This window comes from Bactrocera oleae, chromosome 6 (genome assembly GCF_042242935.1).
Source record: "Bactrocera oleae isolate idBacOlea1 chromosome 6, idBacOlea1, whole genome shotgun sequence".
Taxonomy (NCBI): Eukaryota; Metazoa; Arthropoda; class Insecta; order Diptera; family Tephritidae; genus Bactrocera; species Bactrocera oleae.
In genome coordinates, this window is record NC_091540.1 from 625,458 (window position 1) to 650,873 (window position 25,416).

General features: G+C 35.5%; 1 long non-coding RNA gene and 1 other non-coding gene across 7 annotated transcripts in view; both read right to left on the reverse strand.

Moving 5' to 3' along the window:
- Positions 1-25,416, reverse strand: part of LOC106623502 (uncharacterized) — a 151,678-nt gene that overhangs the window by 23,703 nt on the left and 102,559 nt on the right. The window lies entirely within an intron of this gene.
- Positions 19,351-21,055, reverse strand: LOC138857817 (uncharacterized). Of its 2 annotated transcripts, none has more exons than XR_011397015.1 (3): positions 20,614-21,055; positions 20,176-20,531; positions 19,351-20,120 (listed from the first exon to the last, which is right to left on the reverse strand). It is a non-coding gene; the product is annotated as an uncharacterized lncRNA (long non-coding RNA). The 2 variants fall into 2 exon arrangements; XR_011397014.1 differs by having other exon boundaries at positions 20,599-21,055.

A 25,416-nucleotide genomic window follows, 5' to 3' on the forward strand; every position in this document is an offset into this window, starting at 1 on the left:
CGTACATACATGCTGGCATTTAATGCTTTGGAAAATGACTTTCAATACACACGTACATCCATTACAGACAATTCGACTGGCTACTAAGAAATCTATTTGGCAATCCAATTCATTTGCTGCTTAAATTGTGTGCAACCCATTCGTAAGTATTCATTGAGCGTGGTATGAACCGCATGAAAGGGATTGCCACACACACTTAAGTATGTGTGTGTGTGAATCCTAGTTGGTTGAGAATTACTTACTTCGATTGCAGTGCTGATGCTCGTAATGCTAAATATTTCATTACCGATTTCATTTCCTCTTGCTGGAGTTATGGAACTTGGAAGGTTGTAGTTTAGGATAGTATTTTTGTTGAAGTGAATGGAAGAAATCTGGAGAAATGTTTTCGTAATTCGGATGGAGGGGCTTGTTGTATTCAAAATATCTGACTCTGTCAAAATGTGATCAAAAGTAAGAATGTTGATGTACGTTGGGACAAAAACGTTCTTCTAATCCTCGCTGAAAGGGAATCGCAGGAACTGGACCCTATCTAGTCGTGTCCGTCTGTCCTATATACGCTGAGAGACTACAGTTTCTGAGATATTCCTCTGAAAGTTTACTTATTTGTCGCATAGCTTGTAGAGCAGCTATATGTATATATGTATCTTTTATTTGACAAGGCAATTTCATGAAATTTGGTATGGATTATTGTTCAAGGCAATGCTACAATATCTGAATAAATTTTCCAAATCGGACCACTATAACATTTAGCTGCCATACAAACTGATCGATGACAATCTAAACAAAGATATTTTTTGAAAGGTACTATTCCGCTTCCGTGCAACCGAAGTTAAAGTTTTTAATAGTTTTACTTAAAAACGATACGACCTATTTTAGCCTGCCAGCTATTACCTTACAGTGCTGACTCTGAAGAAAATTATTTTCTTTTGAGTTCTCGCTTTTTGAGCAACTTTCCCTTTTGACTTTATTTTTTGTAAAACTTTAGCCTTTTCGAACATCTACAAATATTTTCCGCTCCAATTTCCCACCACAAACAAGCCGCACATTTTGTCCTCGAAAGCCAGCGAACCGTGCTTAAAAATGATTGCAGAAAGTTGCCTTTAAAATATTGACTTTGTATAATATATATGCACACGCATATACACATATTTTCACACACACATCTTTCCGCTTTCCTTTTGCGCCACCACAATTTGCTAGCACACATTCTGGCGCCGTGGCGCTTCTAAGCGTTTTACCGCTTTATTTCGCACTCACTTTCTACGCGCTCAACTTTTAAAGCTTTTATTTCAACACTTGCGCTTTTGCGGCGTTGTTGTACTGGTGTTTTCTATTGTTGTTGTGAAGTTAGAAATTTTGTTTTTCATTGTTATTGTATTGCAAAGGTTGAATTTCTATGGCTAACAGATTTCTGCTGTTGTTGTTGTATTTATTTTTTTCCCTTCTTCTTCTTGTTGTTGTTGTGATGCTCGGAAATTTGTTTTTCATTGTTGTTTTATTGCAAAGCTTGATTTTGTTTAGCTACGGTGTTTTGTTGTTGTTGTATTTCTTCATTACTATGCAGTTATCTAGGGCTACCTACAACAATATATACGTTATATGCATACTCTCTAATTGTTGTTTTTACTTTGCTCTAAGTCCTTTGTATGCAAGTCACGTTCGAGCCGTCCGAAATCAACGGCACAGAATCAAATCGGCCAGCCATTGTCTCTAAACCCCAACACCAACACCAACTCAAGCACAAACACAAACATTGCTTGATTGTTGTTGCTTTCAATTGCGTAGCGTTGGCTTGCCACCTAGCATAATTTTAGAAGGATTCGCTGCTTTCCTCCTGCGCTTTTTCTACCTCATCCATCTTTGCACTCTTTTGCGTTGTCGGCGAGTTCTAAGCGTATTGTTACTCTGCAGGACCCCACCTGTTTGCCACCACCTACGTGTCACTTGCAAATACTCTGCTTCCAATTACTTTTTGCTTTTTGTTCTACCGCCATCTGCGTGATCTCTCTACTTCATTTCATCGACTCACCCCAACCAACGGGGAGGCATATGTCAGCTTCACTGTGGTGTCATTTGCACTCACTCGCGCGGTTTGTGTTTGGTGCTTGTGATGCCTCATTGCGAAGTGCATGCACGCACACTAAAGTGACATCACGCCGCTGTTTGTCAACACGAAAATTGTGAAAATCCTTTTAAAGGATTTCAACCACAGCCTCTGCAAAATGTTGAGCCGTACTTTGGTCGGTGGTCTTAAATGCGCTCATGCCGGCGTAATACAGCTGCTTCGCATCGGCAAACAAGCGGGCGCACACACACGATGCCTTAAATTCCTTGCCATAGTCGACTCAGTCGACTGATCGTCGGGATTTTTGAAGTGGTAGCTCCTAGGCAACTTCCGCGTGTTAGTCGAGGGAGAGTTAAAGGTGAAAGATTACCATGTAACTGGGTGGGCACAGTGTGTTATGGAGAAAAACTTTTACACTGTCTACTATAAATTTAAAACGGAAAAGCTAACGTTTTCCAATTTTATTCTTTTATTAAACTATTCATTACACCAAAAAAATCTAAAGGAAATTTAATTTTTTATTTTTAGAAGAAAAGGCTTAGTGGTTAGTTGAGAAATCAGTTTGAAAGAGTTCTATCTTAAATAAATCATAATCATGCTCACTTTATTTACTATAACCTTAACTCAGCACTACAAAACAGAACTCTAACGTTCGAAATCAATTTCTTTTATTCCAAAAAGCCGAGTATCATTGAAAATTAGAGACAGTGTCGATTTCAAAGATATGCCGACTCGATAGAGTGAAAGTAAGATCGATTCTTTAAGGACCTTACCTAAGTTACCTTAGGCTAAAAGTTTCGTGAATTTATCTGGAATGTGACAATATATTAAAAGGATAAAAACTGGACTCAATAGAATGCATAGAAACTCCGTTAGTGTGTTCTGTCCTGTGAAGAGTCAGTTTTCTTTGACCTCGAAAGAAAATATTATAAGATATGATATATTGATTTCAGTTTGAAATATGGTAGATCTGTGAAGCCTCTCTTTATCATTTGGAGAGAGTGTGAAAGATAGAAATGTCATCTAACGCTTGGTTTCGATCAGATATTTAGAACTAAGGAAGGTTTTCAGCCATAAAAAAGGACTTTTTATATGCAATTATTAGAAAAAATATTATATTTTGACTGTAGATAATTTTGAAATTAAAATAGTTTTTCGTCGATAATAAAATAATTTATTCAATGAGGTTTTACGAAAGTTTTGAGCCACATACAAATCAATTTACCGCTTTTTCGTGAAAAAATACTCCACTGTGCCGCATCACTGTCAACCTTTATTCACCTGTGAATTTAGTAACCTGTGCCGTATTTTCACTCCAGTTTAGTTCAGAGGAACTACATACCAATGTTGGTGACAACGAAGCTATGTTGCTATTGCTGTTGTTGCTGCTATTATGGCTCTTGCCGCTATTGTCGGCGTATTTAAAATGCAAAGGAAGTCATTGCTTGCCGTTGTTGTTGTTTTAATGCGTGCTTGGAAAATAATTTAAAAGCTCAAAAAGGTGAAAGCAACACCGGTGAGATGGGGTATTACTGCCAACACCGGGATTTGCTGCTGATTTTTTTTCTGTGAAGCTCTGGCAGTTAATTTTTTACATTATCCCCCACGCCGCTCGGCGCTCGTCGCACGGCGAGCAACACCGAACTTAACTCACGTGCGAAAGCACTTATGCGCAGCCTGAATGGTTGGTGTTGTTGTTATTGCATAACAATTTGTTTGCGGTTGAAAGGGGAGGGAACTCTGGCGCCTTTGTGTGGGTGTCCTTTTTCATATTCCACCGAACTAAGACTTGAATGTTTACTGTTTTGTTGTTGTTTTCTTTTTCGATTTTTTGTTGGTGTTCTGTTTGTTTTTTGAAAAATTTATGAAATTTACGCAGAATTTTGCATATTCAATTTGCGCTTAATCTTTTAGGCTACCTAGACTGACTAATGTATTTATTTTTGCCCACTCCTCACTGCTCCAATCGAGATATGGCCCGTCTATGGAATGGGAATTCAATGATCAATAAACAATTATCCATAAATTTGCTTCATGCGGCAGCCAAAGTTTCCAAGTCAAAGGGAGTTTTTGTTGTAGCGCAGATAAGCTGAGTTGTTGTTATGATTTTTATGTACTCAACAGTGACAACCTTAATGGCTTTCATGCGCCAATAATTTCAAGAGAGAGCGTGTTGTTTGTTGGGCAAATAAGTTGCACAAATCACATGCGTGCGAGTTGTGGAGAAGATGGTGCTGTTGAGCTTTGAGCGCTGCGTTTGTGATGGTGCTGATAAGTCGCCCAATAGTAAGGGATGTGCTGTCATCTTAGCTTTTGAAGTCGGCAAATATAAAATCATATTATGCATATGGGGTTTAATGAAGGCAAAAGAACATGCAGACACCATTTTATACCATTTGCACATAATTATTACAATATTCAATAAAGGACAAACAAGTGTTTGTTTAGCTGTCAAAGTTAGTCATTTTGTTCTTATTAAGAAACTTTAATGTACTGGTAAAGCAACTTTTCAAACGTTTACTAAAGCCCTCTTCGATTCGCCACTTTTCTGCTCGCTAATCTTGATCCTTCTCTCTTTCTCTTTTCCAAATAATTCACACGACGATGCAACAACAAAGTTTTCCAGTTGAATTTAATATAACAGTGTATGTGGAAAACTTAGGAAAGTGTATAACTGCTTGTCATTACAACTCTATAAAATTATGCCATATTTTATTTATACCAGTTGCTTGTTCGATTTGCGTATCACAAAAAAATGGGGAAGCGAACCCGGCTTTATATAATTATGCATAAATTCGTCGCTCTATTTACCAAAGGAAATTTGTTTACCACAAAAAATAGTTTAGCAGTGTTAAATTGCACGTACACTTTATTTCGTATTAATAAATACCCATATGGCATTACAAAGGACCTGTAGTACTATGTATGGCGTGACAGTCAGTGTAATCTAACCTAACCTATATGGCTATCGAACACTTATTATTCTCTGCGTTAGTAGCGATCTCCACTAAAACGTTGTAGTCCTACGCATATTCTCACTGTATATACAAGTATTTTCGAAATTTTGTAAGCGACTCTCCATCCCCTTCATAATCTTCATTTGCCTTAACCACAAATACCTAAGTATGTATATAAATATTTTTCCTCAGGAGCATCCTGTTTTGATTACAGCCTCTACATTTCACACTTCGTCGCTTTGCTACTAATTCAGCGTTGCTTTCTTTTTACTGTCAGTTGTCTTTCCCGCCAACCACTTTTCAATTTCTCAAGTTTTTTATGTTTATTTAATTTTCCATTTTTAATTTCTCCACAAATTACTTTTGCGAAAATGAATCGTTTGCATGTCCCCAACCGTTGTGTGAGAACGCTTCTTCTTCTTTATCTTTTCTGGTATCTATTTTGCGCCTCAAACGAACGACTGGTGTTACATTGGGCCCCCACAACTGCCAAGCGCTACTGTGTGGCCTAAAGAAGTACCATATACATATACGTCACATTTTTGTTTGCTCCACAGCCTCGGCTTTACTTTGGCGGAATTGCAATCAGTGAAGTCACAAGAAAGGAAGCAAAAAGGAAAAGAGCCTCAGAGTGATGGAGGAAAAGAAGTGTCGTGCGCTCGTTGACGCTTGGCAGGACACTCTGCACACAGAGAGTAACTGGCAAATACAACATATCCGGGTATTTATGTTTGTGATGTAGTGTATTTATATTTGCACTGCGGATGGAAGGAAACAGCAACGTAATCACCTTTCGCAATTAATTTAAGTGGATTTTATGCACTTATGTGAGATGTAAAACCGTTTTATATTGCGGCGAAATGGTGGTTATACACCTAATAACTATGTTTGGTAGTTAGCTGTGAATGCGGGTAATCGGTTTTTTTTTAATGCAACGAAAGAAGATGTGTGGAGACTAAGAAAAGTACAAAGTTCTAAAATCCAGCTCTATTCAATATATTAAAATTGTTTGTATTTAAAACAGGTAGCTACTTCATTAAGTAATATCTTATATACTGCCTTCTGACCTTTCATTTTGTATCGATTTATATCGCTTTTTTTTTAAGTTTTAATAAATAATATAAAAAAGTGGTAACCTTTTTCCAAACTTTATTTTAAAACAAGATAAAATTAATTTTTAATAAATAATATAAAAAAGTGGCAACCTTTTTCCAAACTTTATTTTAAAACAAGATAAAATCGTAACTATGCACTCTTCACACATACAAAACATTCCTTACAAGAACTTTGATCGGTCAGTTTGTATGCCAGCTATATGCTATAGTGGTACGATATCGGCGGTTTCGACAAATAAGACTCTTAAATCAACTCGTTGACTTTAACAATATTCTATTTCCGGTTTCTGCAGCTCGTTTCCTTTCCAACCAAATCTCAAAAAGAACATTGATCTTCCAGAGTTCAAATAGGACTGTCGCAAACTCTCATATACATACTTTTGTTCAATATGTAAATGTGTAAATATGTGCACGTTACCGAAAGTGCGAGATTGTTATTTTGTTTATTTTGATTAAAAGTGCGAGCTACACTTTCCGAAAGCAATAAAATTCGTTGCAGTTCAATTCCATGCCAGTGAAATGCTGGCACCAAAGGAGATTTTTAAAATTTTGCTGACTGGCAGCGACTAAGGAGAGAGGTTAAATCGGCTGACTTGATATTTATGTGCATTTTTTGTTATTTATTGCACACGTTGTTGTTGTTGCTGCATTTTTATGTACCCTGATTTGTACCTTTTGCCCCAGTTGTTTACACAATATATTCACGACGTTTATATTGACTGGAAAATAAATACAAATAAATAAACAAATCACAGTCGTTGGTAGTCGCAATTGCCGTTGGAGTAGCGGTGGAGCACTGCAGCGCGTGGAGTGCAACAATCTAGCGACTCAAAAGAGCAAATAATGTATGTAATGAGTATTCATAATGCAGGCGGACAGACAGACAGAAGTAAAGGCTTCGAACAAACAAAGTTATCACAAGTTGGAAATGGATGTAGAGTGAGCACCAGTTTAGTTGAATCAATAGGTAATTCACAAAGCGAGATCGAAGAAAAATTCTGAGGGTTCTTTCTACACTATACTACATCACTAGTTTTATATTATTGAAAAGGTTTCGAATGCAAGAGCACTATTCTTTATCATAGCCCACACAAGATTGGATTTTAAGACATACATGGATATACTTGGCTTTTAACGTTTCTCTGTTCGTTTTATGCTGAAATAATCGCGGAGCGTGCTGTCATCACAAAAATATTCTCTCCAAATTTCAATACTAGATCGCACAGATTGATCGATATGTTCGGTAAAAAAGCAGCCATATTCATTGGGATCCACATATTTGGTGTTTGGGTCTTTAAAAGATTATAGACCAAATTCGACCATTTTTGGGAGCAAGATTAAATTGCTAGAGGGCACTATTTGAGCAAAGTATTATAATAATAATATTTTAGTACTTGTACTTTTGACGCATTTATGAAGAAAATTTATCGCAATTTTAGTAGTTTGCTACATAGCCGTTATATATAAAGTGGGCGTGGTTATAATCAGATTATACCTTTTTTCACAGTGTATGAAGAAGTGCTAAAAGGACTTCTTCTTAGTAAGGTAGGTTGATCGAACTTTAGCAGTTTGGAAAATATGTACATTAAACAATCGTTGTACTTGGCTTATGTTTATATTAATTATTATTCTATTGAGTTAAATTCATACTCTTAATTCAGGCTTTGTAATTCTCAACCGGTTTATAATCCCATCAATTTAATGGTTTCTATTGTCAAATTAAAGTTCAACTCTTTATGAATTACTCAAAATAATTCAACTATGCTGTAACCTACTGTATATACTTGTAGGTTTCTTCCAAGTAAGAATATCAACCCGACGTCCACCTTCATATGGCGAATGAGCATGCGGAAGTCATCGAAGGGTTAATTTGTAGACTCACTTCTGTTGTTATTACAGCATGCACTCACAGTCATACATATTTATACATATACATATAGTAAAAGTATATATGAGAGTATTAATGTTGATTTTACTATTGTTGTTTTAGAATTTTTCCAAGAAACTTGCAGTGTGAAATGCATGCTTTTATTTCTTTACTCGCACTGCAACAACTTTGCAGCCAAGACAAGAAGTGAGTTGTTGTAGTAGCAGCCAGCAGCTGCCCTTGTAAGAGCGTTTAGAAGTGTGGGTGTTGCCATACTGCGAGTCACATTAGTAAATTTCAATGTTGCTTTAAATATATGCAGCGTTAACCATTTATGAATACAGAAAACATACATACATACACAAGCAGTTGCAACTCTGTTAGTTGCCTTCGAGCTGCTGCGGCCGTCGATAGACTCATTTGTGCACGTTGTGCTGGCTGCGTATTTATTTTCCCAACAAATTTTGATGGGCTTTAAAATTTTACATGAAAATAGAAATTTACATAAACAATTGTTGCATTACATTTGCATTGGCTGTAAAAATTCTACAGTCATCAGTTGCAGCTGCATTCCTTTAAGCAGTATACTTATCTGTATATACATATATTTGGTTGCATCTGCTGCCTCTCCATTTTTATGCAGATTCTCATCGCAGTGACTTAATAGATGTTTATTGATTTATTTCCATTTTTATGTTAATTTCTTAATTTCGTGCCAGCAATACTACGTTTTGTAAACAAATAAATCATGAAATGAACTTATTCTCATTTTTACCGTTTCCTAGAATCGTAATTATAACCTAAAGTGTATTTGCTTTGTGCTGAAGTGTATTGAATTGTTAGTATAAATACCAGACTTTATAGCCTTTGGCCACTTTAACTTATTGCTGACTACGAAGTGCAACCTATACATTTATTGCTATTGTTTGTGTATAGATAGAAAAGTAGTACGCGTATTAAAAATTAAAAAAAAATTGTTTGTAGGAGCACGAAGAGAGTTTATTGAATATGAAGGTTTCCTTTCTGAAATAATTTATTGTTTTTTCTCGCTAAAATCATCCAAAGCGTTCAAAACTAGAGCTCATGTTATGGATCGATTGGGCTCTGTGGCCCTCATCACTTTCTCTATCCAAATTTGACATTTTTTGACTGAAAAATATCGAAATCTATCGATTTTATGTTATTAAGAAAGGAGAAGAAGAAGATGTTTAATCTATTTTGCTTTTATACTTGTAGTCTGTTTTACTATTGATCGATTGTGTATAAAATAAACTCACGACTAAAGTTCTGAATGAAAATTTACGGTACCCTAGGAATATTCATGTCGTCTTGTTAGACTCTAAATTAATGAGTCTAAATTCACATAAATAATAAAAATTTTGTAGTTCTCACAATTTCCTTAGCGAAGATCAAGAAGCATTGAACTTGCTAATTTATGCAAATCGAAAGTAAGCAAAATCACACTCAATTAACAGCTTTTCAAAATTCTATTAAAACTTTTTATTTACACTCTTCACCAAATGAACATACTTACACATTGAGCAACTTATTCTACACGCCAACAACTAGTCAAATCTGTCAACGTAAAGCTCTTGAGCTGCTCAAAAGTCTTCACCTTCAATTTGCCTCAAACAAACGGCAGCAGCAGCAATGTTCACATGCCACATCAAGCTAATATTTTTTGCACTAAATTTTTTCTTGCATTCATGGCAGCTTCTTCTTAGACTAGGCTGGGGTATCCAGAGGAGAGTGTATACTTGTATATGTATATGTGTATATATATGTTTATAGGTGTGTAGTTGCCCACAGTTTATGTCTCATCACAAGCTCATCACTCATCATCGTTGTTGAATGTTTTTCTTTTTGCCATTTGTATGTACTCTCCGCTCTTCTTTTTTCGTTCTTGGCTATGCCTCCTGCTTTATGTTCTATATCGTTGCAACGCTGGCGTTGTGGCGCTTCAATTTCATTTTTGTTTACCTTACTGATTTTCTGTTTGCAAATTTGTGCTGTGTAAATTCATTTTTCTTCTTCGCCTGCAACATCGCTCAAACACTTGCCACATTCAAGAGTATCTACTTGATCTTGCTTCGTTCGTTTTATGTGCTCCAGCGGTTAGGCCCACTAACACATACATGCCTATATTTGTATAAACAGTTTACAATATTAGTTTTCCTTTCAGACATGAGCTCATAAAGTATATCGCTGCCATTGCTGGCAATATATCAATTTATCAATAATTTTTCAATAATGTTGATTCTCTTTCCGTTGCTGTTTGGTTTTTTTTTTGTTTTCTGAGATCCTGTAGTACCCTGTTCACGTAAACTTAGTACAAGTTGCTTTGCTTTTATTGCATTATTACGAGTAGCTTTCAACGAATTTTCGATTCGATGCCTTCTTAATAGAGCCATAGAGCCGTTGGGACAAGCAAAGTGCCTCGATGCTTATCGGCTTTGTATGTATGTATGCCTGTGTCTATAGCATAAGCTTATAAGGTGTGTTTTTATGTGGATCTTACGCAAATATCATTGACTTGCCGACTACCACAGAACAATTGTTTAGTGATGCGCGCGTGAAGCTTTTAGGGCGACCAAATACAGCCATAAATATAAAGGATGACAGATGTTTAGTACTAAGAGTTAGAGAGATTTGAATAAGAAAAGAAGGGGACTAAAGCAATCTCCAAAACTGGGGAAGTGATGTCTACTGAGAAAGTTCCCAGCATCATCATCATCGTATCATGAAGATACTATACATAATTACTTGAGTGACACAATTATTTAGTGAAGTCATGCGAGTCGTCCATCCACCTCCATCATTAATGACAATAACATCAACAAATTAAGGCCATCGCGGAAAAACGACCAGAATATGCGACCAGACACGAATCAATAATTTTTCATCATGACAACGCTCGGCCACATGTTGCAAGGCCAGTTAAAAACTATTTGAAAAACTGTGGGTGGGAAGTTCTACCTCACCCGCCTTATAGCCCAGACATAGCACCTTCCGATTACCATTTGTTCAGATCAATGCAGAATGCCCTCACCGGAGTACGCTTCTCTTCAGAACAGGGTATCAGAAATTGGATTGATTCTTTCTTGACCTCCAAGCCGGAGAAGTTCTTTTGGGATGGGATCCACACTGCCAGAAAGATGGGCAAACATCATAGCTTCCGATGGGCAATACTTTGAACATTAAATGTATAACAATTTTTTCACAATAAAGTTTTAATTTTCGTAAAAAAACCGCACGAATTAATGCATACACCAATACATATCTTATGGATCGACTCAACACATTTCTCTCACTAGACTCGTTCCAAAAGCCCTGTAAGTTTTAGCCACTTCAATGTAACCAAATTGGAACGACCTTATGATCTTGGACTCTTGCGCACGAGAAAAAGAATGTGCTTTGGAGTCAGGACAACAACAATTTTAATTTGCGAAACCACTCGGCACTACCCAATAAAACTACAATATTGTCGTTCTCTAAATAACAAAAACATTTTGAGCCAAAACTATATTAAAAATGAATTAAAACTCAAGTAATGCAGTACTGTTTAGATAAGTTACGAACCAGTCGTCGTTTCCGTCTACCTCAAACCAACTAAATTCTTTTCAAATAGCCTAGAATTTAATTCTCGTCAAAGTCAAAGTGCAAATGAATATAATTGGTGCCAATAAGATTTTCACCAAAAACATGGTGACTACCCACAAACACTGTTCAGCAACCAACTTATACCTACTCATCAGTATCCGTTGGTGAATAACTTGAAAATTCCTTTTCAGCAGCAGCTGAAAGAGATTGGTAAGCTGATTACTTTGATTATACAAACGATGGTGAACTGAAATGACGATGGATGGAATATGCTTACGAGCTGAGAGAGCAAAATTGAGTTGAGGTGCAAAATTACTATAGATTGCCTTAAGTGACGCAAATGCAAAGTTGAGGGGAATATGAGAAGCTGGCTGCTAAAGGCAAACAAGAGCGGAGACAGGATATGCCGTTAAGTAGCGGCACATGTTGAATACTTACGAAATTCGTAGACACATTGATTGCAGGTCAAGTATATCGAGTTCTTTATATCCAATAAAAAATTCTATAAAAAATTAAAAATAGCAGGCAAGAATATGAAGTTTTGTAAAGCAATGAACATCAAGATCGGTTCAATACAACATCTGCTTTCTATACAACCTAACATCAATTTATTACTAATCATGTGTCGAACGTTTTCAGTCAAAACTTCGGTAAACTTTAACATAAAGCTCTTATATAACCGATCGTTCATAAACAAGATTTTGTTTAATAATTTATCCATATCAGCAGCTAGGAATATGACATTTTTGGGAATTAATAAATTATTATGAATAACAAATGGAGAGTTAAAATTATTTGTGATAGGTTATAACTATATAATTTGTTTACATAATTTGTGTAAAAGATATTCTGCAAAAAAAATCAAAATCGGTGGTATATAACATATAGCTGCCATACAACAAATCCTTCAAAAACTGTATTTTGTGCCATAACTACTAAAATTTCATTGGTAAATATACGGAATTTTGTGAAGTCATTGCTAATCATCTATAAAAACGATGCAGTGAAGTTCATCTCAATCGATTGCCTCTAACAAATTTCCACCATGAAACAAATTTTTCAAATACCCGTATGTGGTTTTGAATTATAGCTGCTACAATTGCATGCATACAGACACACACAACATTATTTTCTCACACACATTTAAACATGTAATTGTCTACTTGCATATGGTTATTACGCTTCAAGGCTTCTAAATCATACGCGCTCAACTAGCTCAGCTCCACGCTTCGACCATGGCATTGCACACTTTAATGGTCAATATTGTATAACTTAATCATAGCTTTGGCTTCAAATCTGCAACCAACGATCCGCTAGTCTTGCCAAGTAATAATTTTCATTTATTTTTTGCAACCAATATGCGCACCGTTTGTAGAGCCAAGCGTTTTTTGTTTGGTGTCTCAGTGCCTCAAAGGCAGGAGTATCCAACGGAGGCAAGTAGCTGCTCAGCGTCCGCCATGTAAACTTTTTCTACTGCTTCTTTTATTATTGGCGTTTCTTTGCATACTTATACTGTTGTTTTTGTTGCTGTTCAGTGCTTTGCTATCTGTTGCAATTGTGCAAATAAATTTTGTTGCTGTATACATACATACATACACTCATAGTACCATGCATATTTTTATTCACAGCTCCACCTACTGTTGATGGAACAGCACAGCGCGCCACATGCCGCAAGTGTTGCTATTGCAAATGAGTATGCATGTGCATCGGACTCAAGTAGCAATGGATATACGGGCGTGTAAGTATATACATGGGTGTGTGTGTATTTATGAGTGCCATTGTATCGCTGATTGGACAAATAGTCAGACAAGGTGGCTGGTGGCTGTTGTCTAGCAATCGCCGGTCAGCTGCGGTAGTTGTTGCAAAATTTGTTGTCTTTCAGCTGTTGGCTTGCCGATTGTTGTACTTAAAAGTGATGTTTTTGTTGTTGCCACCGGTGTATGGTCGGACAATTGAGTGGAAGTATTCGAGCGCATAAGTATTGGCATGCAAATAAATTATTACCAATTGTGTGGCGGTGCGTTGCGTGGAGGAGGGCGAAGTGAAGTATAGTGAAGTGCCATTGCAGGCGGTCGAAAGTTTATTTCAAGTACAAATTGAGTTTCATCATTTCGCTCTTCACATTGAATACCAAATGGTGCTTATGTCACCACTCGTGTTTGTATGTATTTTGATAAAGGTATTTTTAAAATTAATAAAGTGTAGCTTGTTAAGTAGAAACAGGTATTTATGAGATATGCTATTCAATATTTTTGTTAAGAAAAATCTTCGTTTCTCTGTTGGAGAGGCTTTCTCAGAAAATTTGGACCACAAATAAACCCCCTTCCACTAAAAGTGTAGGTTAGGTTAGGTTATACCGGCTGGCTGTCACGCCATACATAGACTTACTGGTTCTTTGTATTGCCAGATGGAGATTCAGCTTAATTCGAGCTGAAGTACTCGTCATAGAGGACGGCAATGCTTTTTGCCAAATTTGCGAGAGACTTGCTAACTAATTTTGATATTTCAAGTATTGGGAATTTTCACGATATCTAAGACGAAGTCGGAAAGAAGCAGAGGACGTGTTACAGCGTCTCTCTCCCGTCAACTTCATCTCAGTTTGATCTTGCATTCTGATTATGCGAACACTAGAAGCAAATAAAACTATCTTCGAAAAGCCTGGCGAAGTCAATCGCTTCTGAACTTCATTCTTATATATGAGCTTAGAATAGCCTTTAGTATCTAAAATTGATGTCAAGGCCGATACTACAGCAATTGGAAGAAGTGTAAGATTTCTCTGCATATTTCTCTTAATAAGACTGAACATATTTGTTTAAGGCTCTAAGTCTTCATTTTACTTCACTTATCCGGCGGGTATTAATTAGAAATACTCGGTGCAGGCAACTTCATTTCTTCGGCACTTCCTCTCTCTTTCTATGGTTGCAAGCGCTGTTAGCATCTTAGGCTCACCTTGAAACTCCTAGGAATATAAACTTCTTATCTGCTTTGTAATTCCTTGGGAGCTTAGGAATGTCTTAAGCATCTACAACTTGCTTCAATGGCAAATACTAATGGAGCTTGCAGTTTGAAGGCAAACGAACTGATAACACCTAGAACTTTTTGAAAGATCGTGTCAAAACAGCAATGAAATTGCTGGTCTGACAGTGGATCATGAAGCTTAAATTGTTTAAAAATTTCTGAGACTGTTTTGACTTTAATGACTAAATACTGTGTACCGTACAGTTGATATACAAGTATATGTCTAGTGGTAAAAATTATAAGCTACAAGCGTGTCTAAAGCTAAGAGTCAATAACTGCAAATGCCGATTTTGATATTTGCATTAAGTATATAAGTATAAGTATAATTAAGTATAAATATGGATATGTATGGCTCTAACACCATTTCAACTCTTTGCAAAATTACTGAATTAGTCCAAATAAGCAAAAACCAAAATACAAAAGAAAAAAAAGATCATAATACAAAAAACAATTTAAACACCACTCACAAATTGCTATGAAATCATTAAATATGGTAAATATCATTTAAGCTTCACGCTAGTTTTCAAAAATTAATTTACGCCAATTTGCAATGCTCAAGCAAACGGTAGCTAACTGCCAAGTACGATCAAGTTCTAAAATTTATATCTCCGAGCATGTGCGTCGGTTTGTCTGCTGTTGCGTGTCAAAATATTGACATGATTTTCATTGAATTAATGGAACGAATTGCGTTTGATACGATTTCAAATGGATTCTGTGTTTTGCTTTTGTTGCGATTCGTATGCTTCTTACAATTTTGTTTTTGCTTGGCTTCGTTTTACGTAATTTGTAGAAATTTAACAGTTTTTTCTTATACAATCTTGTTGGAGTGCGGCTAATTGCAATTTGAATGGTACTCTGAACGGGTGAACGATGGTATGTATATGTTTGCGGTGTTGAAGTAATTGAAATTTCTTTGATTCAGCTAAATTGGACGATGGCGAAATGAACAAACTAGTGGTGTAAATTAAAAAGGATAGCGGGTTTGAATAGATATTGAGTGGAGAGAGAATAAGGAACCATCCAGCTTAAGAGGCATTGAATGAGTAGCTTGATAGTTGCTTCCCGCTTAAAACCACGATAGAGAGAGAGAGTGAGAGAAAATAGTTACAAGATTCCCCGCTTTTCAAACATAGCGAGTGGCGAAGTGACGAATCGAACACGGTGCCAGATTAACAAATCTAATTTTATTTACAACAAAAAGACAAGTTTTCCAATGTTTATTTAGACTAATATAATATAATCCAATTGCTGATAGGAGAGCCATTACCGCGCAGTAGTGAGTTATGTTTTTGTTAAAAAATGCGTAAATACTTATTTTTAAATATAGAGGACCTTCGTAAAATTATGAAACATGACACAAGTGATGTTTGATGTTAAAAAACACTTTCCAAGGTAGGTTTAGGTATTTACTATCAAGTAGTTTACTTTTTATTAAGTTGCGAGCAATCTGACTACCATAGATGGTTCTAAACAAAAATAGTATCCATTGAGAAAGAGAAAAGCAACTACTTGAGAAAGTTTGATTCAGCTCCCAACAATTATTAATTATATAAATTATACGGAACAAGTAAAATAATAAACTTCATGCTTCGTAAGTCCAAGAAATGCCATTCAAAACAACTCTTCCTCAAAGTAAATTGTTGAATCTTGCGACAATCTCTTAAATCAGATCAGAAAGCTTGAAAATACCTTTTTAAGCATCAGTTAACTTTCAAATAAGGAGCCATCAAGCACAGATCTTCGATATCAAAACCCGATTCTTGAGAAAATAGTTCTCTAAAAAGAGCTTTCAATTTCTTACTCAACATATTAAAAAATATTTTTATCAACACGTTACATTAAACACAATTCACACAAATGTATGTATGTATGTAGTACCCTTAATATGGCATGTGGTTTTACACGGATTCTGTGGCCACAGCCACATATGGAGTCGCCTTGTAACAATGACATAATGCGCTGACCGCATTAATCACACTTTGTTTATTATATGCATTCGCATGAGCAACAAATTATATGCATGTTTTATATTATATATACATACTTATAAATATTCATATAGACACGGTATGGATGTTTCCATAAATACTTGGCTCTATATGTAGGTGTACATTATATTTACTTAGTCGCAGATTAATGGCAAATTGTTTTCGCAAGTAAAACTGAAACGCAAATTGAAGCTGATAAACACAGGCTTTTGAAAGTAGAGTACACCGGCAAATTAATAAGTACAGTTAATTTGTTTAACGAAATTATAAATTATTATTATTTTTGAAAATTCTGGGAAACATATTTAATAATGTTCAAATGGTATCTATGACACTTCCAAATTTTTGCTTTGAAATTTGAAATTGGTATTGAGGGACATTAGCGCAATGATTATTAATATCATATCACATATCGATTCTAGGGTTCTAGGACATAGTGATATTTCTGGTAACTGTATAGAAGATGAACTAGCTAGAGCAGGTAGCAGTCTACAATTCGACTTCAATAAAGAGGGAATATATATGCTTCTGGCTACTTGTAGATATTTATTCGAAAAAGATGTTATAGATACCATATATGTAGCTGAGTCTCGGTGAAGTTAATCCCTAAGTTGACCAACAAACAGGCAAACGTGTCATGGATGGAACATGTGTCGCACATCCGACTATTGGAATTTAAAAGGAATGACTTAAGATCTCTAGTAGGAGTCAGCAGACTAGGAACACCATGTTATGACTATTGTAAAAACTGTTAGGAGGTAAAAAAAGGGGGGTCTATAAAACATATTCTATATGAATGCGAAGCTTTTTATAAGAAAATAATCGCAACTATCGATTGAGAGTTTCCTGACAATGTCCCGGTAGTTTCACATATAAACCTTTTTAAATTGATGAACTTCATCAGGAGGACAGGGTGGTTCAGAGAAGATAATATCATTTTTTATAACTATTATTTTCCACCAAGTTTAAAGTGGGTGAAAAACTATAGTCGAAATCAGATGAACCGATTCCTAATATTGGGCTGGCGCAAATTTTTCAATACTAAGTAAGCTAAATTTTCTTTTATATGCATATGTATGTATTAATATTTAATTATATATTTAAAAACCTTTAAAATAATTTTATTAAAACTTTAATTTCTATTTTATTAGACATTTTTTAAATTTTTAATTGTGTCAAGTGTGTCTTCGTCGCATAAAAAATTTATATTTATGTAGACATATATTTTTCGGTACATAAAAATATTAATATGTCAAATATGTGACATATTGACAGCTTTTTACCAGAGGTTTTTGCTATTATTGTTATTATTATGTTATTATTTTTGCTGAGTTTTCTAAAAGTGTAATTAAGTGCTCAAAACGAAATGAGCTATTTGGCATTAGTTTTTTCTTATTATTTTTTTTTCATCAAACAAAAATAAGTATTTTTTAGGAGTCTGAAATATATTGTGCTCAAAGTTGGTACAGTCATCATATGTCAATAGATATTGCAACATTAAACCAACAACTTTTTTCTCACAAAAAAAAAACAATAATATAAAATACTAATAAATTTAAAGAGTAAAAAAAAATCGTTAAACCTACAATTGAAAAGTGTCAAATTAGTGCTTTGAGAGCACTCCGGATTGTCGGTTGAACGAAGGCGGCCATTGACATGGACAACATGCCGGGCCAGCCGAGCTGTCGCAATGACGTATTGAGTGTACAAAAGCGAATGAGTGAAGCGTTTGTTTGACTGACGGGCTGGATTCCGGGCGAGTGCTGCTGGCAATTGAAGTTGGTGTCTTGTTTTTGTGCACTTTAAGCGATTTAAAATTACTATAAGTGATGCTGGTGATGACGTTGGTGGTGGTGGATGGCGAAAAATGAATATAAGTATGTTGGTAATTATACATACAGACACATGTATGCAATTGTAAGCAGTTAAAATATTAATGTAGCTTTTCTGCTTTGCCGTTAATTTTTTTCAAGATTTTGTTGTTTTTCAATTGGGAATGTAGGCTGAGAGTGTGGGTACTTAAATACAAATGTAATTCGAAACTGTTTTTGTGAAGCAATACAAGCTTTGTATTTGTACAGATGTGTGCAGAATTGTATAAAGTTTATATGTTTGATTCTCAAGTGGCCATGAAAGTGCTGCTTGATGTTTGCCTAATTGCAGATTGTGATTGCTTATTTTTTTCATGAACATTTTTCAAGTTGGTAAAAATTGTGTTTTCAAATTACGACAATTTAATTGTGGAACTATTGAAATTAGGAACTGTAGATATTTTATAGTTTGGACATAAATTTAAAATTACGAAAAGTTATTTTATTAAAGATAATTTTATTAAAAAATATTGGACTTTGTAAAATTATTATTTAATGAGTTATTCAATAGCTACATGGATGTATGAATTTAGTGGCATAATGAACATGTTTCACAAGTTCAGTTGAATATTTATTTCAAGTTTTACTTGTTCAATTGCACGCAACTGTATATTTAGAAAAAAATATTTTTTTTGAGAGTTACATATATGTATGTATAATGTCTAGAGAAATAGAAATATTTTAGCGAAAGCAGCTGTCAAAATAAGCACGTTTCCCAAATTCAATTGAGTTGTTTATTATAGGTTTCACTTATTCAGTTGTACGCTTACAATAAGTGTTGTTGAGCGTGATATAATATAATTTCGTAGGAAGACAGCAGTCAAACCAGCCTGAAAATACTAACAATAGAAGAATGTTTATAAAATAGGATAATTTTCCTTGCACACTCGCATTTTTCGCGCGAAAAGAAAGTTTTTAGTAAAACTTTAGCCTAGACCTAAAATCCAACGCGTTCACTTATTAGTTTTTCAAAACCAACCCATCTTCAATAATGAGCAAAAACTCTGGCTTAATGTGCACGTAAATGAGCAAAATCATATCGAGCAATGTGCTATTAGATGGTCCTCTAGGCCATGGGATTTAACTTCATTAGACTAATTTGGAGTGGTGGTAAGCCAAGTATGTGGAATTTGCTGATAAATGAGCTGCACTGAGTAATTAAAAAAACAAGTTTTAGCATGTTACTGAAGGGATAAGGTCGAATATACTGGAAGTTATTAAAGAAGTACAGCTTCGCAAAAGTTGAACAATAAACTCGTTCTATTATTTTAATGTAAAAAGTTACCAACTGTTTGGTTAGTATATGGTCTATGTCCCCCTTTACGCTGTTCGTCATCACTCTGCAAGAAACTCACTAACAACACGTTTTGGTCTCTTATCGCTTTCAGCTTTATATCAATTAATTTAGGACCGTTTTAAAAAAAGCTTTCAACATACCCCTATTCCAAGTGTAAAAATAAAATAAATATTTTACAAACTAAATACTACTAATTTGCATACATACATATATGAAAACAAAGACACCTATGCTGTGTATAAAACTCAGACCTGTTACAAATACCAGAGTAGAGTATATTTGAGCTTTAGATAAATAAAAACGAGTCGTATACCAGTCATAAATCACTAATCCCGTGCTGTGCTAGAAGAAATTATGAAAAAAGTACGTAGAATAAGGCACAACACTGTTTGGATACCTCTTACTAGCTTATCTGCTGTTGTGCCACACGCACTTGCCATTATCCATTTCCATTAATGGCTACCCTTATCCCACACATACTTTTTCTACTTCTCATCTCTAACCAAGTTGCAGCAAAACTACACACTATTTGAGGCAGTATTTCGAATCCTGCTTTGTCCTTGTCGCATTCAGCTTTCGGTTATAATAAATCTGCTCGTATCGTTAGTTTTTAGCCATTTTAGTACACAACACACGCACGCGCTTCCCTTAAGATTACACTTTATGTACTACTGCACCATGGCCTAGGCCACTACCATAAGGGGCTCTACATAAATACTTGTATTTGAAGGTCCTTTTCAGCAGCCAACAATCCTTGAAATTATAGAAATAAAAATAAATTATTTAATCGACAAAGGGGTTGCGCATATTGTCATCTCACTTTAAGCAAGCGTACATTTTTTACTCGGCACGATGTGCATGGTTGCCACATTGCTTGTTTATCACTTTACAATAACTTTTTTGTTTTCTCACTTAGCTTTCTTAGCCTGAACAGGGTATATTAAGTTTGCCACGAAGTATGTAACATTCAGAATGAAACGTCGCCAATAAAATATATATAGAAGAGATCCGCAGGACTAGCTCTGCCGATTTAGCTATGTCCGTCTGTATATACGCGAAGTCCCTCAGTTTATGAGATATAAATCTGAAAATTTTGCACACGTTCTTTTCTCACCAAGCAGCTGTTTATCTGTCGGAATCGCTGATATCAGAACACTATAGCATATAGTTGCCATACAAAGTGAACGATCGAAATCAAGTGCTGTGGTACTGCGGAAGTTAACGTTTTTTCTTATTTCACTTCTAAAATTTCATGCTTTTCATTTGTCATTTTCTAACTATTAATATTATCAGTTCAGTTCTTCAGTTCTACTTGTGCTAATTTTATTATTATAGCTTTTAGTCTCTATGTTTAATGTTTGATTTTATAGATCTAACTTCTCTGCCACACTTCCTTTCTTGAGTTCTGCAGCTTATATTCAATAAACCCTTTTCTTCAGACGACATCTCTTCTTCACAAACATTCTTTTCTCACATCAAATACTATACAAATCAGCATGCTTCCTTAACCGTTCCACTTGTTCAATTGTGCAATTTTTTTTCTGCCAAACCGTTTCACTTGTTCAGTTGATATTTTATGTGCTTCTCTATTGTCGTCTAAATCATGTAAACTGCCATGCCACCTTGTAACACATAAAACGGCATGTGGTTTTTTGTTAACGTATATTTTTTGTTGCTTTTTGTGTACAAAAATAAATACGAGACCAATATCGTCGGCACTTTTCTATAAGGTTTTTTATACGCATGTGAGTAGAAGTTGCATGACGCCGTTTTATGTGAAAAATTTACGCGTTTGCTATTGATTTTTTCCTCGTTTAACAGCCATTGGTGACTGTGATTTAATGGGTCTCCCGTTGGGTGTGCATTATGGTAAAAAAGCGGCGCTGTGAGGTAGGACGGACGACGTAGAAAGCAAGCTGACAAAATTTTATTTGCTGTTTTGTGACTATTATGACTATACTATTTTTTTTCGCTACAATCATGAACACTATATAACCGTATACATATGTAAATAATAAATTAAATTATCCGTAGAAAATTTGTTTGGCGGTTGTCATGTGTGCGCGAAAAAAATAGTATATAATCAATATAAATATTTTGCTACGCGTTTTTTGCCATGGCTGTGTGATAAATGTCTGTGCAACATTCTGTCGGAAGCTGTTTGTGGAAGTGAAAATTTATAAAAATTATGTGATTCTCGTTAAATTCGTTTTTCAATTATTTTTGCTTTTAAAAATGATTTTTGCTGTGCATGCGATAAATCTCTACTAAATTGGCAGACATGCTGTAAAAATGGCATGAAGCCAATATACCATATATGAGGGTGGTTCGCTAACTTTTTGGCCTCACAGCACAATGGTGCCTCTACTGCATGAAAAATTTGCTACCGAGTGGTATACTTTCGTAGAAGGTTATGTTACCACATCCCGGGTCAGATAAGCCACGCCCAGGTGCCCTGAAAACGGCTAGAACTAGGTATAAGGGAGACAAAAGTCTCGAATCTCGTAGTCAGACCACCAATAGAAAGTTCGTTAGATAGCTGAGACAGTTAGCAACAAAACCGTGTGACCACTTCAAAGCATTTTTTTATGGAAGTTTCGGCATTATTTCGAGATTATCGACGAATAATGGATCCAGTGGTACACATCAGAGTTCAAGAAGCAGTCGACACAATGAACTTCGGCTGGCGAACGGTTACCATTTGGTTAAGAGTAATGCTATTCGGGCACGACAACTCACCCGCTGACGCCACCACATATGCCACGGCCAAAATGATCGGATTAAGCAATGAACTGTTTCCTTATCTGCAGTATTTTAAATAGTTGGCTCTGTATGACTTATTTTTGTTTTCAAACCTGAAAAAAAGAGCAGAAGTTAAAGTCGGTTGAGTAGATCATCAGCACCAAGCATATGCTAATTTTGCAGGCCTCCATAAAGTGTACTTTTCAGACGGGTTAAGGAGGTTAAATCATCAGTAGGGCCAGTGCTTATAGTCAAAAGGCTGTTTTTCCAATATCTTAGTTGTTTCTTTATAGACTGACTATTTATCGAACCGCTCTCGTACGTATGTAATATATTCGAAATTCTATTTATGATATATAGGTATGTTACATTTATGATCGTTTTCACCACCCGGCAACTACATGAAAAACTCGCATAATTGCAGTTTCGTACTTTTCCTCAGCAACTTGAAAAAAATTAACGTTGCCATGCTTCACAAGTATTTTAAAAAAGCTTAAAAACGTCTGCGACTGCGACGCGGCAAAACAAAAACAATAATAATGGCTTCATTAGAACCTCTACTCCCGACCCGTGCGCAGATACTCCTTTTCAGCTCCACTTTTTGTTTTTTTCTGCTGCTACACTGCGACCCAGTTTGGGTGAAATAGAGTCGCTGGGCTGCGGTAACGGTCTGCGCAATTCATTCATGCTGTCTACAGCATCCAACTCCAACACACACACAGGAACTCAAATTGCTATATCTCCATACAGCCATTAATTACATTCAACGTGCCACGTTAAGCCTATCATGCGACAATTAGAAAAACTTGTGTAAAAGAAAAAAAGTCTATGTCATCTACTACAGCCGAGCTGAGTGTTAAGAGTTTAGGGCGCTAAATCGTTGGTCTTTGGCGCTGTTGATAGTTTGGCATTAAACTGTGAAGCAAAGGTGAGGTTGGATTGTTGTTGCTTTCGGGTAATTGGAAAAGCTGGCAGGAACTAGGGAGTGTTGCTGAAAATTCAACTAAACTTCATTAAAACTTATATGCAGAGGTTGTAGGGCATATTGGGGCATAAGCTCATGAATATGGACGCGGAAATTAAATGATGGCACATGAATTTCATTTCAGCGGACGAAGTACACTGGAAAAAAATATTTATGGCACACATTTTCAGTAGGTCGTTACTTAATACGAGGTATCCATGCACATATCAAAGCTTTAAATTCAGTCAGGGACTTTCAAATCAGTTTCAAGCTAAAGTTGGATTCACTAATTTAATTTAATTTGAATTTAAATATATACATATGTATAAGATAGTCTTGAAAATAGAATTCCCGGAAATCAAAAAAAAGTAATCGGTCAAAAAAGACAAAGGCAGGTTGACTATTTCTGATAAATTATGGGTATTGAAACTCTGCTAATGGCAGAACGTTTACTGTTTTTAGAAAGTTGTTTCAGCAAACCTTTTTGTAGTCCAAATTTCTTTGAAAGAGATGGATAAAATTTTCCGAACGAATCCAAAAAATCATAAATATTAAAGAAATAATTACTATTGGTTGGTATTTTAGGAAAAAATTATCTCCATCGAAATCCAGCTGTTTGTATGTTCAAACACCTAAATATTTGATATCCTCCTTCGTCAGGAGCCATTAAATCGATTTTTCGTGACTTCGTCGTTGATCTTATCCTGGACATATACCAAAGCTTATCTTAGACAGCTACCACACTTTCGCAGACATAAACGTATGCCAATATTCAAGACCATAAACTTTTACTGACTTTGTAGTCTAATTTTAATAACCTATCACCACAAGACATTATTTTTTTTTTTAATTAAGATTTTCTATATCCCAATCCTTAACTTTTTAATCACATATGAAGATTGTAGAGGATGTTATTATGTCCAACATTTTGCCAAATCAGGAAACGGTTTGTGCTAGAAACGAGTTAGAGAGTTTTGAGTGTATCGCCAAATACAGTTTAATTCCACCAACAAAAAATAAGTAAAAATCAGCCAAGTTGTGAAAATATCAGCAATGTTGGAACCACACCGAAAAAAACTTATGAGCAAAAACAAATATCCAACCAAGTAAACAGGAAAACGCATCGTTGCATGCAACACACTTTACAACGTCAGTGACAACAAAAAATTGTATGGGAAGGAGGCGATAAGATGAAAGGAGAGAGCACACGACAAAAACCAAAAGTCTTAAGCGGGTGTTAAGTTGGTAATTTTATGCTTGAGCTACGTTTAATTTCTGTAATGAAATTGAGTATTTTATGTAGCCGTTGGAAAAATTGTGCATGACGACAACAACAACAACACGAACATCAACTAATACCAAATGGTGTAAATTGGTATGGCAAAGAGTTTGTAATGAAATGGTTGGGAGAAATTATTGAAGCGTTTTGAACACAACTAATCGAAGTGGCTAATGTGGCTTTGATGAAGTCGCACGCTGGAGTTTATGACTTAGGCGTTGTTTGGCGACGATTTTTTATTGATACTATACAGGTTTACGCTTGATGTTGCCGTTGATTAGAATTGAGTGGGATGATGGTGCTTAAACTGATGTGAGAAGAGTAGTTGAAGAGTGGATGGCATAGATTAGATTCGGTTTTGTGGGAACAACATTTTGGCTGCTGGTTTTTAAGTGACTTTCAGATGTAGTGTGAGTTGTATGGTGGTCAACGAGTGTGTTGACTTATACTAAATATAGATTAGTTGAAAGATATAGCTAAATAATAACTAGAATATGCATTTATATAAAGAAAGAATTCGGTCACAAGAATGGTCATTATTATTATTATTGTAGCCACATGTGAACTAAATTTAATAGTTGGCACAATTGTGATGCCCTCTTCTCCTCTCTTTTTCCTTCTTCCTCGTTTGTTTTTGTGTTACAGACCATGCT